The sequence below is a fragment of the Scomber japonicus genome, chromosome 19, assembly GCF_027409825.1.
Source record: "Scomber japonicus isolate fScoJap1 chromosome 19, fScoJap1.pri, whole genome shotgun sequence".
Lineage (NCBI taxonomy): Eukaryota > Metazoa > Chordata > Actinopteri > Scombriformes > Scombridae > Scomber > Scomber japonicus.
The window spans coordinates 29,945,746-29,963,514 of record NC_070596.1 but is presented as its reverse complement, the minus strand read 5'-3'; the positions used below and the strand labels follow the sequence as shown (position 1 = coordinate 29,963,514).

Here is a 17,769-nt window from a genome sequence, read left to right as displayed (position 1 = left end):
TGAAAATGGTGCGGTTAGGGTTTGGTTATGTTCAGGGAGAGATCATGGTTTGGGTTAAAATAAGATCATCCTCATAAATAAGAAAGACATTGAAACATCTGTATACATTGCAGTGATGGCGCCCTCTAGCTAATTATGACGGGATTATAGGAGGACATCAGGTGACATTATTATCGTGACCAAGGCCACGTAGGGAAGAGGTTGGAGTGGACAAAATATCAGATCACCATGACAAGATAGCAGAAGTTAGCAGTTATTACGTTAGTAGCTATTACGTTAGCAGTTATTACGTTAGCAGTTATTACGATAACAGTTATTACGTTAGCAGTTATTAAGTTAGCAGTTATTACATTAGCAGCTTTTATGTAAGCAGTTTTTACAATAGCAGCTAATTACGTTAGCAGTTATTACATTAGTAGCTATAATGTTAACAGCTTTTAAATTAGCAGTTATTATGTTAGTAGTTATTACGATATTAGCTATAATGTTAACAGCTATTACATTAGTAGTTATTACGTTAGCAGCTATAATGTAAGCAGTTTTTACATTAGCAGTTAATTATGTTAGTAACTATAATGTTAACAGCTCTTACATTAGCGGCTTTTACATTAGCAGCGATTATGTTATCAGCTATTACATTAGCAGTTAATACGTTAGTAGCTGTTAAGTTAGCAGTTTTTACATTAGCAGCTAATTATGTTAGTAGTTAGTAAGTTAGTAGCTATAATGTTAACAGCTTTTACATTAGCAGCTTTTACGTTAGCAGCGATTATGTTATCAGCTATTGCATTAGCAGTTATTAGGTTAGCAGTTACGTTAGCAGCTAAAACAAAATTTGGGCTTTTTTGTCTAGAAGTAGGTGTAAATAATTATTTTCAGCCATTTAGCTCTATTCACTCACGTTCATTGATGACTACCTCGTGAGCCAAGTTCGGTATAATGGCGTTTAGATAGGTGGTGTAGCTTGCTGAGTTTCTTTTAGCAGATGCTTTTATTCAATGTGACATCTGAGAGTCCATGAAACACAAGAAGGGAACAACACAAGTGCCATAGAGTTAAGAGTAAGACGGGATGTTTGTTTGATGTTTTTGTTCAGTCTATCAAATGCAGAGCAGGGTCAGAGTTTGGTCTCTTTTTTAAGCCACACATTCTTCCTTTGTGTCAAACCATGGTGCCTACATTACCCACAATGCAACTCCATTTGATGCACATGACTGTACGGATTTGGGTGGGTCCTGTTTGGTTTTGGGCTCATACATAAAAAGAGATTTATGTGTGCCATGTTTTTTTTTAATGAGGTTAGAAGAGATCAGAATTTGCTGCTTTTTATAGATGAATGAAAGATTTTTTTTTCCCCCTGTAAAAGATAAAAGATTATATTTTGCTTTGCTCAAGAATATTTTTAAAAAGTCGGTTTAATGCAGAGAAAGAGAGAAGAGAGAGAAGAGGAGGGTTTTATTTTCCCTATTTCCACATTTTCCTACAGTAAGCAGAAACTGTGCAAAACTCAATGTCAGTCTTGTGCAGATCTTCAAAGTGTGTGTTTTTCAGGAAAACACACACACATGCACACACATACACACACACATACACACACACGCAGCCTCCTCCCTCCATAAAAGAAAGAGAGAGTTTGAGACAGACACACCGCAAGCTCAGGAATGTGGAGTTTACATGGGCAGCTTTATTTGGCCAGAAGAGAATGTTCCTTCATTCAGCTCCGAAAGCCACATCCACACACACACACACACACACACACACACACAAACACACACTGACACACACGCACACACATGCATTAACTGTTTTGTCCGCTAGTTTTCAGCAGAAACAAGAAGTGAACCGAGCAGACCCAGTTATCTGTAGACTAGCTGGTGACCATAGTGGAGCATTTAGAGCAGAGGTGTCAAACTCATCTTCATTCAAGGGCCACATACAGACCAATTTGATCTCATGTGGGCCGGATCATTAAATAGATGGAGGGAAGGAAGGAAGGAAATAAGAAGGGAAGGAAAGAAAGAGAGACAAAAGGAAAAAGAGAAGAAAGGTAGGAAGGACAAACAGAAGGAAAGAAGGAAGGACAGATGGAAGAAACGGAGGAAGGAAGAAAGGGAGGAAGGACCGTTGGAAGAAAGGGAGGAAGGACAGACAGAAGGAAAGAAGGAAGGACAGATGGAAGAAATGGAGGAACGAACGAACAAACGAAGAAAAGAAAACAGGAAGGACAAATGGAAGAAACGGAGGAAGGAAGAAAGGGAGGAAGGACAGATGGAAGGAAGGACCGATGGAAGAAAGGGAGGAAGGACAGATGGAAGGAAGAAAGGAAAAAAGGAAGGTAGGAAGAACAGATGGAAGGAGTGAAAAAAAGGATAAGAGGAAGGACAGATGGAAGGAAGGAAGGAAGGAAGGAAGGAAGGAAAAGAACACAGAAAGGAAAGTGGGCCGGATCGCACCCCTCTGCGGGCCAGTTCTGGCCCACGGGCCGCATGTTTGACCCCCCTGATTTAGATATTTCCCTCAGGAGCTGGTGGAGAGGAAAAACAGAGCTAAAAGAGAGAGAGAATATTGGACTTTACATTCATCAGATGGACAGAAACAGGAAGAACTAATGAATGATAATGTTGATCAGTAACTGCTGGATGTAAAACACGATGCAGTCTCCCACTTCTGGCTTTGAGAGTAACGTAAGACAGAGGATCAATAGTTTTCAGCATTTAATGGAACCTGCAGATTTTAATGCATTTGGTCCGATAACATTTGGAAAGTCTAGAGCAGGGGTGTCAAACATGAGGTCCGTGGGCCAGAACCGGATCGCCGAGGGGTGCAATCCGGCCCACTTTCCTTCCTGTGTTCTTTTCCTTTCTTCCATCTGTCCTTCCTACTTCCTTATATCCTTTCTTTGTTCCTTCCTTCCGTTTCTTCATTCCTTTCTTCCGTCTGTCCTTCCTCCCTTTCTTCCTTCTGTCCTTCCTCCCTCCCTTCCTTCTGTCCTTCCTCCCTTCTTTCCATCTGTCCTTCCTCCCTTCTTTCCATCTGTCCTTCCTCCCTTTCTTCCTTCCTTTCATCTGTCCTTCCTCCATTTCTTCCTTCTGTCCTTCCATCCATCTGTCCTTCCTCCCTTTCTTCCTTCTGTCCTTCCTTCCATCTGTCCTTCTTCTCTTTCTTCTTTCCTCCCTTCCTCCCTTCCTCCCTCCCTTCCTTCTGTCCTTCCTCCCTTCTTTCCATCCATCCTTCCTCCCTTTCTTCCTTCTATCCTTCCTTCCATCTGTCCTTCCTCCCTTTCTTCCTTCCTTTCATCTGTCCTTCCTCCCTTTCTTCCTTCTGTCCTTCCATCCATCTGTCCTTCCTCCCTTTCTTCCTTCTGTCCTTCCTTCCATCTGTCCTTCCTCCCTTTCTTCCTTCTGTCCTTCCTTCCATCTGTCCTTCCTCCCTTTCTTCCTTCTGTCCTTCCTTCCATCTGTCCTTCCTCCCTTTCTTCCTTCCTTCCATCTGTCTTTCCTTCCTTCCCTTCTTATTTCCTTCCTTTCTTCCTTCCTTCCCTCCATCTTTTTAATGATCCGGCCCACATGAGATGAAATTGGTCTGTATGTGGCCCTTGAATGAAGATGAGTTTGACGCCTCTGGTCTAGAAGATGCAAGATTAAATTATTTTGTCCCCATCCGAGTTAGCAGAGAGCTAACTGGAAGTCTTTTGTGCACATGCTCAGTATGAATGAATGGGAATGTTTAGTTTAGTTTGGTCATTAAACTCAAATACACATGTATAAATAAAGTCGATAATCATATGTTAATATTTTGAAACAGTGACAAACCAAAAGGGTTTAATAATAGAAGTGAATATACATTTTAAATAAATAAAGCATTAGACTTTCAAATAGATCCCAATGTACAAAATGTTTATTATAACTGACTACATATAAAATGCATATATAATAATACAGTGAAAATACATGCACACATTTCCTTATATACATGGTCATATATCCCCAAAAGTACCAAGGTATACATGAAGTTAACCCTCCTGCTGTCCTTAAGTCAAGGAAGCAGGAAGGAAAGGAGGGAGGGAGGCAGAAAGGAAGGAAGGAAGGGAGGGAAGAAAGGAAGGACGGAAAGGAGGGAAGGAAGGAAGGGATGGAAAGGAAAGAAGGAAGGGAGGAAGGAAGGAAGGATGAGGGAAGAAGGAGGGAGAAAGGAAAAGAGGAAGGGAGGAAAGGAAGGAAGGAAGGAAGGATGAGGGAAGAAGGAGGGAAGGAGGGAGAAAGGAAAAGAGGAAGGAAGGAAAGAGGGAAGGACAGAAGGAAGAAAGGAAGGGAGGAAAGGAAAGAAGGACAAGGGAGGAAGGAAGGAAGGATGAGGGAAGAAAGAGGGAAGGAGGGAGAAAGGAAAAGGAGGGAGAAAGGAGGAAAAGATGTCCAAGCTCCTAGAAATAAGCAGACATGAACACCTGTTGTCAAGGAAGGAAAGGAGGGAGGAAAGGAGGGAGGAAGAAGGAAGGAAAGGAGGGGGGAGGAAGGAAGGAAGGAAGAAGAAAAGGAGGGAGGAAGGAAGAAGGAAGGAAAGGAGGAAGGAAGAAAGAAGGTAAAGGAGGGAGGGAGGGAGGGAGGAAGGAAGAAGGACAGGAGGGAGAGAGGAAGGAAGAAGAAAGGAAGGAAAGGAGGGAGGAAGAAGGAAAGGAGGGAGGAAGGAAGGAAGAAGGAAAGGAGGGAGGGAGGGAGGAAGGAAAGGAGAGAGGGGGGGAGAAGGAAGGAAAGGAGGGAGGGAGGGAGGAAGGAAGGAAGAAGGTAAAGGAGGGAGGAAGGAAGAAGGAAGGAAGGAAGGAAAGGAGTAAGAAGGAAGGGAAGAAGGGAGGAAAGAAGGAACAGTCAAAACAGAGATGTCCAAGCACACGTTCACCACTGAGTCGCAGGTGTGTGTGTGTGTGTGTGTGTGTGAGCAGTAACGGACCACACAGCTCGTTCTAAATCTGACGAGTATAACATCATCTTCACTTGATTCGAGGCATTTCTGTAAATATATACTATCACTCACACACATATAGCATTACTGTGCATGATGGTATTGCCCAACCCTGAACCAGGACTCTGTCATTAGAGAGGAGCTCAGTGGGGTTTCACATCGCCACCAAATTACACACTTTCATTACCGAGCCTCGGAAAGCCTTCGAGGATGTCCCTGCAAGCAAAGATACTCCCTCCCTCCTACCTTCCTTCCTTACTTACTTCTTTCCTCCGTCGTTCCTTCCTTCCTTCCTTCCTTCTTTCCCATGTCCTTCTTTCCTTCCTTCCTCCCTCCCTCCTACCTTCCTTCCTTACTTACTTCTTTCCTCCATCCTTCCTTCCTTCCTTCTTTCCATCTGTGCTTCCTCTCTCTTCTTCCTCCATCTCCCTTTCTTCCTTCCTTCTGTCCTTCCTCCCCCCTACCTTCCTCTCTTTCTTCTTCTCTCCTTCTTTCCTCCCTCCCTCCTACCTTCCTTCCTTACTTACTTCTTTCCTCCGTCGTTCCTTCCTTCCTTCCTCCCTCCCTCCCTCCCTCCTACCTTCTTTCCTTCCTTACTTCTTTCCTCCGTCGTTCCTTCCTTCCTTCCTTCCTTCCTTCCTCTCTTTCTTCTTCTCTCCTTCTTTCCTCCCTCCCTCCTACCTTCTTTCCTTACTTACTTCTTTCCTCCGTCGTTCCTTCCTTCCTTCCTTCCTTCCTTCCTTCTTTCCCATGTCCTTCTTTCCTTCCTTCCTCCCTCCCTCCTACCTTCCTTCCTTACTTACTTCTTTCCTCCATCCTTCCTTCCTACCTTCCTTCTTTCCTTTACCCCCTTCCTCCCTTCCTGCAAGCAAAGATACAGAGAGACACACGCAGGAGGAGGTGGGTCTATATATAGAATAATATTTATGCCTTTATGTTTTATATCGGTTAATAATCTTATTTTTAACCTTCCTGTCGTCCTCCCGGGTCAAATTGACCCGTCTGTTTTGACTGTTCCTTCCTTCCTTCCTCCCTTCCTTCCTTCCTTCCATCTGTGCTTCCTCTCTCTTTCTCTCTTTCTTCCCTTCCTCCATCTCCCTTTCTTCCTTCCTTCTGTCCTTCCTCCCCCCTACCTTCCTCTCTTTCTTCTTCTCTCCTTCCTTCCTCCCTCCCTCCTACCTTCCTTCCTTACTTACTTCTTTCCTCCGTCCTTCCTTCCTTCCTTCCTTCCTTCCTTCCTTCTTTCCCATGTCCTTCTTTCCTTCCTTCCTCCCTCCCTCCTACCTTCTTTCCTTCCTTACTTCTTTCCTCCGTCGTTCCTTCCTTCCTTCCTTCCTTCCTTCCTTCTTTCCCATGTCCTTCTTTCCTTCCTTCCTCCCTCCCTCCTACCTTCCTTCCTTCCTTACTTCTTTCCTCCGTTGTTCCTTCCTTCCTTCCTTCCTTCCTTCCTTCCTTCTTTCCCATGTCCTTCTTTCCTTCCTTCCTCCCTCCCTCCTACCTTCCTTCCTTACTTACTTCTTTCCTCCATCCTTCCTTCCTTCCTTCTTTCCATCTGTGCTTCCTCTCTCTTCTTCCTCCATCTCCCTTTCTTGCTTCCTTCTGTCCTTCCTCCCCCCTACCTTCCTCTCTTTCTTCTTCTCTCCTTCTTTCCTCCCTCCCTCCTACCTTCTTTCCTTCCTTACTTCTTTCCTCCGTCGTTCCTTCCTTCCTCCCTCCCTCCTACCTTCCTTCCTTACTTACTTCTTTCCTCCGTAGTTCCTTCCTTCCTTCCTTCTTTCCCATGTCCTTCTTTCCTTCCTTCCTCCCTCCCTCCTACCTTACTTCCTTACTCACTTCTTTCCTCCATCCTTCCTTCCTACCTTCCTTCTTTCCTTTACCCCCTTCCTCCCTTCCTGCAGCAAAGATACAGAGAGACACACGCAGGAGGAAGTGGGTCTATATATAGAATAATATTTATGCCTTTATGTTTTATATCGGTTAATAATCTTATTTTTAACCTTCCTGTCGTCCTCCCAGGTCAAATTGACCCGTCTGTTTTGACTGTTCCTTCCTTCCTTCCTCCCTTCCTTCCTTCCTTCTGTGCTTCCTCTCTCTTTCTCTCTTTCTTCCCTTCCTCCATCTCCCTTTCTTCCTTCCTTCTGTCCTTCCTCCCCCCTACCTTCCTCTCTTTCTTCTTCTCTCCTTCTTTCCTCCCTCCCTCCTACCTTCTTTCCTTCCTTACTTCTTTCCTCCGTCGTTCCTTCCTTCCTCCCTCCCTCCTACCTTCTTTCCTTACTTACTTCTTTCCTCCGTCGTTCCTTCCTTCCTTCCTCCCTTCCTTCCTTCCATCTGTGCTTCCTCTCTCTTTCTCTCTTTCTTCCCTTCCTCCATCTCCCTTTCTTCCTACCTTCTGTCCTTCCTCCCCCCTACCTTCCTCTCTTTCTTCTTCTCTCCTTCTTTCCTCCCTCCCTCCTACCTTCTTTCCTTCCTTACTTCTTTCCTCCGTCGTTCCTTCCTTCCTCCCTCCCTCCTACCTTCCTTCCTTACTTACTTCTTTCCTCCGTCCTTCCTTCCTTCCTTCCTTCTTTCCCATGTCCTTCTTTCCTTCCTTCCTCCCTCCCTCCTACCTTCCTTCCTTACTTACTTCTTTCCTCCATCCTTCCTTCCTACCTTCCTTCTTTCCTTTACCCCCTTCCTCCCTTCCTGCAGCAAAGATACAGAGAGACACACGCAGGAGGGGGGGGGGGCGCCATGTAAATTAACTTAGAGGTTAATTCAACTGTAGTTTGCATAAATGGGTTTGGGCTTTACAAAACTGAAGTGGGTCTAAGAGATGGAGGACTAAATCCACAGTGAGTCCACACAGTCATTTAAAAGTCTCTGATCAGCTTCTATTGAGCTTCATCAGTGTGAGTTACTATAGTTATTATAGTTACTATGGTAACAGTGTGAGTTACTATAGTTATTATAGTTACTATGGTAACAGTGTGAGTTAGTCATTCAAGTGATATCTGACACATTTACAGTCTGTTTAACATCAGATTCCCTCTTAGTGTTTCCCTTCCTTCCTTTCCTTCCTTCTTTTCTTTCCTCCCTTCATCCCTCCTTTCCTTCCTTCCTTCCTTCCTTCCTTCCCTCCTCCCTTCCTTCCTTCTCTTCTCTCCTTTCCTTCCTTCTTCCTTCCTTCCTTCCCTCCTTTCCTTCCATCTTTCCTCCCTCCTTCCTTCCTCCCACCTTCCTTATTTCCTCCCTCCTTTCCTTCTTTCTTCCTCCCTTCCTCCCTCCCTCCTTTCCTTCCTTCCTTCTTCCTTCCTCCCTCCCCCTTTTCCTTCCTTCTTTCCTTTCCTTCCTTCCTTCCTTCTTTGACTCGAGGACAACAGGAGGGTTAAAGTCTCTGATCAGCTTCTATTGAGCTTCATCAGTGTGAGTTACTATAGTTATTATAGTTACTATGGTAACAGTGTGAGTTAGTCATATCAGTGATATCTGACACATTTATAGTCTGTTTAGCATCAGATTCCCTCTTAGGGTTTCCTTTCCTTTCCTTCCTTCCTTCCTTTCTTCCTTTCTTCCTTTCCTCCCTGACACATTAACAGTCTGTTTAGCATCATATCTCCTCTTAGTGTTTCCTGTTTCTCTGTGGTGGAAGTATAGTAACAAAAAGACTTTGCTACTAAAAACACTGTAACACTGAAACATAGAAGATGAAGATTTGACTCATTTGGACGCTGAAGCTTCATATTAGCTTCAGATCAACTTTTAAATCCATGTTTCCACAGAAGGAGGACTGTGGATTTAGTCCTCCATCACTTCCATTATAAACATTATGAAGGATCTAATGGTCAGTATGAACAGGAGGAATCATTACAGAGAGAAAAACACACTTCATGTTCATTTTGACTCCTGAAAGTATCATTAATATTAATTTATCACCATTATAAACCAAGTATTGGACAAATTAAAAGTCAGAAGATAACCAATGTTTATCAAGTAATGTTCACCATCTTCTTTAATCCTTGTAGCATGCTGGCAATTTCTAATTAGCTCTTAACTTTGGCAGTTTTGGCTAAGTAGGTAGAATTAGACTAATAAAATCTTTGACCTCACGGTGGCGCTAGAGGGAAAGTCAGAGTATCACCAAAGTCAGTAGGATTAATCGTCCCGGGAGCAGGAATGTCTGTACTAAATATCATAGAAATCTGAGAAATAGTTGTACAAGTGTTTAAGCTTTAGTGACATCTAGTGGTGAGGTTGTAGATTGCAGCTGAATACTCCCTCCAACCCTCTTTCGGAGGATGTAGGAGAATCTATGTGACCACGAAACTTGCGAAAGGCCCTAGAAGACGACCTGCTTACTTATTCATGTGATTAAACACTGATTAAAACTTAACTTATGAATATTTAAATTTCTACACACTGCACCTTTAAAGTCTGGACGCTGCAATCCCCTACGGCCGAGCTGCTAACGTGGCTAAAAACTAAAAATGGACCAAATATTGCACAAGACTTAGTTTCTCTGGCTCTTGGTCTCTTAGAGGCACCTCTGTATTTAAATGAGCTGCTGACCACTGATCTTTTCGGGGGGGCTCAGCTCTGAAAACTAAAGACAGTAGAGCTTTTTGCTGGTTTTGCAACTCGACTCTGAGTTTTGCAAACAGCCCCCAACAAAGTCTCAGAGACAATCAGTCACATCTTTAAAAAGCGTTTCCATTTTAAGGCAGCAAGTTAACTCTAGTATCTGAAGTCAGCTGTTATTATTCCAGTAAAAACATCATTTACAAACCAAACTGTCCTTCGAAAAAGGTTCAAACGATTGTAATAGCATTAAAACATCTGGTTATGTTACCCCTTAAAAAATGGCTGCAAGCAAACAAGGATTCCAGGAAAAGTAAGGGTGACTTATATGGGTCAGTTTCTGCATAATATCCAGAAAAGGTCTCAAAATACAGAAAATTAAACTTCATACATGAGATGCAAAAATGAAGAATATCACACAGGAATCTTTGGCTTAGATTTATTCCTCCTTGTTTTATATATAGTGCATTTCATCTCCCTCCTCCCCCCATCTCTTCTTCCTGCAAAGCATTTCTTTGCAAAAGTTCAATGGACATAAAGTTTGTTTGTTTATTGGGTGAATCTGATGAGAGGAGCACCTGTGTTTGTTTGCTGCTGCAGGAGTTAAGAAAAAGTCTTGAGGCCGGGTTTGGTGATGAGGAATGTGCTTTTTTCTTTTTTTTTTATTGGCCTGGCAAGTCCTGGCTCTGCTCCGCTCCGCTCTGCTCTGCTCTGTCCAGAGTCTGGGGTTTGGCTCTGGCTCCAGGTTTGGGTGGGTCCAGACTGGTCTGGCTGTGTGGTTTAACAGGGTCAGTAGTTAGCGCTGGGCTGGGGCTGGGGCTGCTGCGGCTTTGGCTCACCGAATCACAGAGACATCTGCTGAACGCTTACAGGGAATGTCCAAAATAATGACTGAATATAACTCTCCTCTGCCTTGTGAGGAGCCTGCAGGACTGATCATTGCCTCATACTGATGCTGTTTGAGCTGCTTCCCCACACTGGGAAAATAACTTTAGTATCAGGGAAACAAAAACATACTCAGATTTCCTTCAAATACTTTCCTGGGGTTCTTGAAACTGTCCCCCTGTCTGTTCTCGTGAAATAAAAACAGTGCAGGCATGTTTGTGTTTGCAGGTTTTTTCTCTCTGCATCCGTTCATATGCATTCATCTTTGTCCTTCTTAAGCACATTTTAAACTTTATGCATGGTGTATTATTTTCAGCACAAACTCTGCTACAAGTATAATAAAGTATAAAGCTCCAAGGATTAACATCTAATGGAGAAAGTGTGTTGTTGGGCCTCAATCGACTCCCACAACACCAGACTGATCCTTTAACCCTTTTAATAAATCTCTCTAACAAATATTCTGAACCACAAATATATTCTTCATTCATAAAGAGTGAATCATTTTTTAATAAGTTGATGATTAATCTCTCAAAGTAGGTCAGGGAGTTGACCTCAGCAACAAACTTGTACTCGTGTAGCATGTTTTACTTTGCTTATCTTCTTTATCCTGTGCTGTATATTTAATGTATGGCTATATTTGGTTAACCTCCTTTTTTACTCTTTAATCTCCTACTTTCACAAAACCTCTTCTAGGGACCGATGATGCAAATTAGCATTCACTATTTCTGAGAACAGCTACCACAAACTCTTCAATTGGGAAGATTTTTGTGAATAAAACTCGCCCCAAAAACTGAGAGGAACAGATCGCCTTACACAGACATTTTAGGGACCCTGATGATGATGATGATGATCATAATGATGAAATCTCAGGAACAATCAGCTCCTTGTAAACAGGTGACGTTCATCAGGCAGAAAACAGAAAGTTACTCCAACTTTGTGACGTTAAGAGACAAAAATCCTCACAGAGAAAAGTCAGAGAGTTTTAGGAGAATGAAAATGAAAATGTTGCAGCATGATATCTCATTACATTAATTTGCCTGGAGACTTACTTTAACCATAAAGCCATTCTTCACCCTAAAATTAAACAATTTACATTATGGGCCTTGCTTTTTGTTCCTAAAAGAGAGGCGAGTCCCCACAATGTATATACAGACACATGTCCTCATAACGTATGTTAAACAAGAACACTAACACACACACACACATAATCAGACAATGTATGTATTCAGTATTCACAGCCACTCATGAAACAATGTGATGAAATCCACCCACATTGACACTTCATATATACACAATAGACACATTTAATACTGTATATGTGTGTGTGTGTGTGTGTGTGTGTGTGTGTGTGTGCGTGTGTGTGTGTGTGTGTGTCTACTTTATACAGACAGAGGAAAATAAACAGCCTTGAGACAAAAACACTTATAGCACCCTATAAATAAGTTATGTGGAAACTGGGTTACTAATGGATGTTGAAAAGACTTTAGAGCGTAATTTTGAGGAAAACAGGAAACAACAGTTCGTGCCTCACCTCACAGTTCATCCATCACACTGTAGTGGTCCTGCTTTACATGTGTTGTGTGTTTACAGCATGAGGATGTTTCACTTCAGAAGATATCTGCTTGATTTGACTCATTTGGTCAGCTAAAGTTATTTTCAGATAAACATTTTAGGGCTGTGGATTTTGGCCTTCAATACTTGGAAATGCTTTTTTCAATGGTCAGTGTGAACAGGAGGAATGATTACAGCAAGATAAACATGTGTCACTGTTCATTCAGGCTCTTGACTGTTGTATTAAATATATTCTATATTAATATTCTGAGTCTCTACTGGAATATCTTTGCATGATTTCCAGTTAAAAACTCCTTATTTATCTTCTACTGGTCCTTAATGCAGCCGCTCAGTTCAGTCTCTGTCTATTAAGAGGCCATTTTAGCTCCTGTCTCTTTAAGGATATAAATCAGGCGGGGAGTTCTGGTCCTCTGAAATGAGGCCAACCAGGAAGTAACTTAGAGCTGCATTCTATCAAAAGGCCACCAGGGGGCAACCGTCTCTATACAAGTCAATGGAGAATTCACCAACTTCTCACTTGATTTCTAACCTCAGTAAACGTTTTCAAAATGTGTTTATGGTCTCAATCGCTAGTTTAAAGCCTTCTTCAATGCAGTATGATGTTCATTTGGGACATTTTGGCCTCCCTGATTTTATATGTGACGATAAAGCAGGGTATGCATTAGGGGCGGGGCTACGTCCTGATTGACAGGTTGATTGACCAATGTCCTCGCGGGGACAACCATAGCAACCTCCCCGCTCCGCCGATGGCCCCGCCTCATGCCCATATAAGTAAAATCCGTGTTTTTATTTTTCCCAGCATGCACCTGAAATTTTCAAGATGGCGCTGCCTAGATTCGACACTATTGGCTTCCGAGCAGCAGTCCACAAACCAATGGGTGACGTCACGGATGTTACGTCCATTTCTTTTATACAGTCTATGGTATAAATGCCTGCTATTTCCCCTTTAAGACAAATTTCATCTATTGCAAAAATTTTAAACCTAACCTCAGCGAAATGGACTTTGGGTTTTGTGGTTTACTTCCACCCTGAAGTCTTTAAGTCCACAGTCTTGTACCTTGAACTTTTTTTTTTTTAAAGCCACAGATATTTTCTAGCACATCTGTTCATATTTAGCTCTGATGATTCAACCAGGAGAGTTTCATGTGGATCCAAACTGTAGAAACTGCTCCCACTTCAGCTGTCCCAAGTCCAGGTTGGCAGAAACAGGTTTTCGGTTTGGTGATTGTACCAAACTTTACAACCTTACTGTGACGTCGATACCTCAGAAATCTGCTGTTGATAGTTAGCTAACCTTAACAATGTGATCATTTTAACCCAAACTATAATCTGTCCCAAAACTTAATCAAGTTGTTTCTGTGTCTAAACCAAACCAGACTTTCCAATCAGGAAATGTTTATTTGTGTCACACTGGATGATGATTAGAAAAGATCTATTTTGCCTGAGAAGAGTTAAATAAACAGGAGAAACTGGAGAAAATTCAGGTTAGTAAATCCTGTCATCGCTACGGCAACATGATCAATAAATGATGTGAACATAGAATTTATGTAGACGACATATTTTAACTTTAGGATGTTTAAAAACTTGGCTAAAATGTGAAAAACCTGATATGACTTTCTGTACTTTAAATATCTTCAAGTTCAAGTAAGTTTATTTTTTTGTGTCACTCACCTTTTTAAATACATCAAGTTTGTTAAAATGTACATTTAGCATTTTTTTTAGTTTTATTTAATTCAAAATGACATTTGCACCATTTTTTTTAACCAAAAGTAAGACTGAATGCTCCTGAAAATGTCAAATGGTGTAACCACAAAAGAATGATAAATATTAAACATTTTAAACATTCCCCAGATGAAATGTAATATTTAGAACAATAGTATTCCATTAGCTTTATTTAATATAAAAGTTATAATGTAAGATCATGCCAAACTAGTTGATATGGTGTTAGGTAGGAAGGAAGGAAGGAAGGAAGGAAGGAAGGAAGGAAGGAAGGAAGGAAGGATGTAAGATCATGCCAAACTAGTTGATATGGTGTTAGGTAGGAAGGAAGGAAGAAAGGAAGGAAGGATGTAAGATCATGCCACACTAGTTGATATGGTGTTAGGAAGGAAGGAAGGAAGGAAGGATGTAAGATCATGCCAAACTAGTTGATATGGTGTTAGGTAGGAAGGAAGGAAGGAAGGAAGGATGTAAGATCATGCCAAACTAGTTGATATGGTGTTAGGTAGGAAGGAAGGAAGGAAGGAAGGATGTAAGATCATGCCAAACTAGTTGATATGGTGTTAGGTAGGAAGGAAGGAAGGAAGGAAGGATGTAAGATCATGCCAAACTAGTTGATATGGTGTTAGGTAGGAAGGAAGGAAGGAAGGAAGGAAGGATGTAAGGTCATGCCAAACTAGTTGATATGGTGTTAGGTAGGAAGGAAGGAAGGAAGGAAGGAAGGAAGGATGTAAGATCATGCCAAACTAGTTGATATGGTGTTAGGTAGGAAGGAAGGAAGGAAGGAAGGAAGGATGTAAGATCATGCCAAACTAGTTGATATGGTGTTAGGTAGGAAGGAAGGAAGGAAGGAAGGAAGGAAGGAAGGATGTAAGATCATGCCAAACTAGTTGATATGGTGTTAGGTAGGAAGGAAGGAAGGAAGGAAGGATGTAAGATCATGCCAAACTAGTTGATATGGTGTTAGGTAGGAAGGAAGGAAGGAAGGAAGGAAGGAAGGAAGGAAGGAAGGATGTAAGATCATGCCAAACTAGTTGATATGGTGTTAGGTAGGAAGGAAGGAAGGAAGGAAGGAAGGATGTAAGATCATGCCAAACTAGTTGATATGGTGTTAGGTAGGAAGGAAGGAAGGAAGGAAGGAAGGATGTAAGATCATGCCAAACTAGTTGATATGGTGTTAGGTAGGAAGGAAGGAAGGAAGGAAGGAAGGAAGGAAGGAAGGAGGGAAGGATGTAAGATCATGCCAAACTAGTTGATATGGTGTTAGGAAGGAAGGAAGGAAGGAAGGAAGGAAGGAAGGAAGGATGTAAGATCATGCCAAACTAGTTGATATGGTGTTAGGTAGGAAGGAAGGAAGGAAGGAAGGAAGGATGTAAGATCATGCCAAACTAGTTGATATGGTGTTAGGTAGGAAGGAAGGAAGGAAGGAAGGAAGGATGTAAGATCATGCCAAACTAGTTGATATGGTGTTAGGTAGGAAAGAAGGAAGGAAGGAAGGAGGGAAGGATGTAAGATCATGCCAAACTAGTTGATATGGTGTTAGGTAGGAAGGTAGGAAGGAAGGAAGGAAGGAAGGAAGGATGTAAGATCATGCCAAACTAGTTGATATGGTGTTAGGAAGGAAGGAAGGAAGGAAGGAAGGAAGGAAGGAAGGATGTAAGATCATGCCAAACTAGTTGATATGGTGTTAGGTAGGAAGGAAAGAAGGAAGGAAGGAAGGAAGGATGTAAGATCATGCCAAACTAGTCGATATGGTGTTAGGTAGGAAGGAAGGAAAGAAGGAAGGAAGGTGTTTTATTGAGAATTTACTGTTTTTAAGCAAGTTGAATTTTTTTGGTACAAAGTTTTTATGGTTACACCACTTAGACATTTTTGCTGTAATCCTATTTAATCCTATAGCCTATATTTACACTAAACCACATCCTTCCTCCATCTTCAGACACTGAGAGGTTTACCGTAGCTCTACATTAACCAGCAGTAAGAGGTTCAACAGTTGCTTTCAGTAAAGTACAAAGTCCTGTCCTGTGTGTGTTTGTCCTGAAACAGCACAGGTGCAGAAAAAACAGGGCTGCAGTCGGGCCTCTAAAAGCAGAATATAACACAGACCAATGTAAAGACAGAATATTGGTTTTTAAAGTCCAGACCAGCACACATCGACCCACATCTCAGGAGGAATCAAACCCACATCCTCAGGCTTGTGGGCAGCAGGATGTTAAAACTTGTGTATGATTCAATGAAAATATTGGTTTTCCTGTAAATCCCACTCTCCCCTTAATGTTATTAATGTGTTCCCAAAAACACTGTTTCTCTACTAAACCGACGATGGATGGAATAATATTTTTCATTCGCTGCTTTTAGCTGATTCATCACGTCTAAAATCTACTGCAGACTGACAAACTTTATCTCACTGCCAGCTGACACACAACAGTTTATATGTGCTGTATGTGAGAGATTCAGCAGTAAAAAGACTCTTATGCTAAGTTCACTGGCAGCATACCAACAGTACAGCACATGAACTCTCATAAACCTGATTGATAAGAACTTTTCGGAGCTCAAGTTGGAGTTCCCATTTGACTGCTCTTATAAAAACCTTTCATATATAGTAAAAGCTGACTCATAGCACGAGGCTTTCACAGGGAAATGATGTATATGCTTCATGTAATCCAACTCAGAGCTGCAGGAGAGTGAACAAGCACAATAATTTCTTAGGGCTGAGCAATATATCGATATATTGATTTTGTGATATGAGACAAGATATCTTACAATTTGGATATCGTAATATCATGATATATCGTCGGTGTTGTTTCCTGGTATTCTAGCTGTTCTGCCTTTTATCCATAGTCTGTATAAAAGAAATGGACGTAACATCCGTGACGTCACCCATTGGTTTGTGGACTGCTGCTCGGAAGCCAATAGTTTCTAATCTAGGCAGCGCCATCTTGAAAATTTCAGGTGCATGCTGGGAAAAATAAAAACACGGATTCTACTTATATGGGCATGAGGCGGGGCCATGGACGGAGCGGGGAGGTTGCTATGGTTACGAGGGCTGGATCTCGAGGACATTGGTCAATCAACCTGTCAATCAGGACGTAGCCACGCCCTAATGCATACCCTGCTTTATCGTCACATATAAAATCAGGGAGGCCAAAATGTCCCAAATGAACATCATACTGCATTGAAGAAGGCTTTAAACTAGCGATTGAGACCATAAACACATTTTGAAAACGTTTACTGAGGTTAGAAATCAAGTGAGAAGTTGGTGAATTCTCCATTGACTTGTATAGAGACGGTCGCCCCCTGGTGGCCTTTTGATAGAATGCAGCTCTAAGTTACTTCCTGGTTGGCCTCATTTCTTTCTCTTTCGAGCTCCCCGCCTGCCTTTTACCCACTCTGTCATTATTCTACCCTCCTTAGGTGTAACTTACTGGCTAGTTTTGCATATTGTAATTGGCATAAGAGTCTTTTCCTGGTTTTAACCCTCCTGTTGTCCTCGGGTCAATTCTGACCTGAGAGGACAACAAGTTTAATTTAAATGAAGCTTACTGGTTATAGGGAAGATTAAAATAAAGTCACTATAAAATAAAATGGATAAAACCAGAAATGTTAGGAGGGGCATTTAAAGAAAAAAGATAATAGGAAAATAAAATGACAACTAAGAGTAAAAGTAATGAAGTAAAACCAGACGTAAGAAGTTAGAGTTAGAATAAATAGAATAGTCCAAGCAGTCAAACAAAAGACTGATTAATAAATAAATAAATAAATATAATTTAATTTAATTTAATTTAGTTTTAAGTTACATATTTTGACAACTTTAGGATGTTTTGAAATTCCAACAATTTGCGATTTTGAGCAGAGTCGACAGGCAAGAGAAAAGGCCCTCCGTCCACTTCCTGTTTCAGCCTCCGTCGTCCCCGGCAACAGGTGGAGGAACCCGAATGACTCACCTCCAAATAAAATCCAAATGTGTTCGTACTGTGAGCGCCGGCGGACTTGTTTTCTGTGCCTTTATTTTGAAGAGTTTGTTCCTTTATTTAACCCTCCTGTCGTCCTCCCGGGTCAAATTGACCCCGTCTCTTTTGACTG

General features: G+C 41.8%; 1 protein-coding gene across 1 annotated transcript in view; it reads left to right on the top strand.

The window, feature by feature from the left end:
* The window catches only part of LOC128380116 (fibroblast growth factor receptor 1-A-like), an 86,188-nt gene that overhangs the window by 22,204 nt on the left and 46,215 nt on the right, over positions 1-17,769 (top strand). The window lies entirely within an intron of this gene.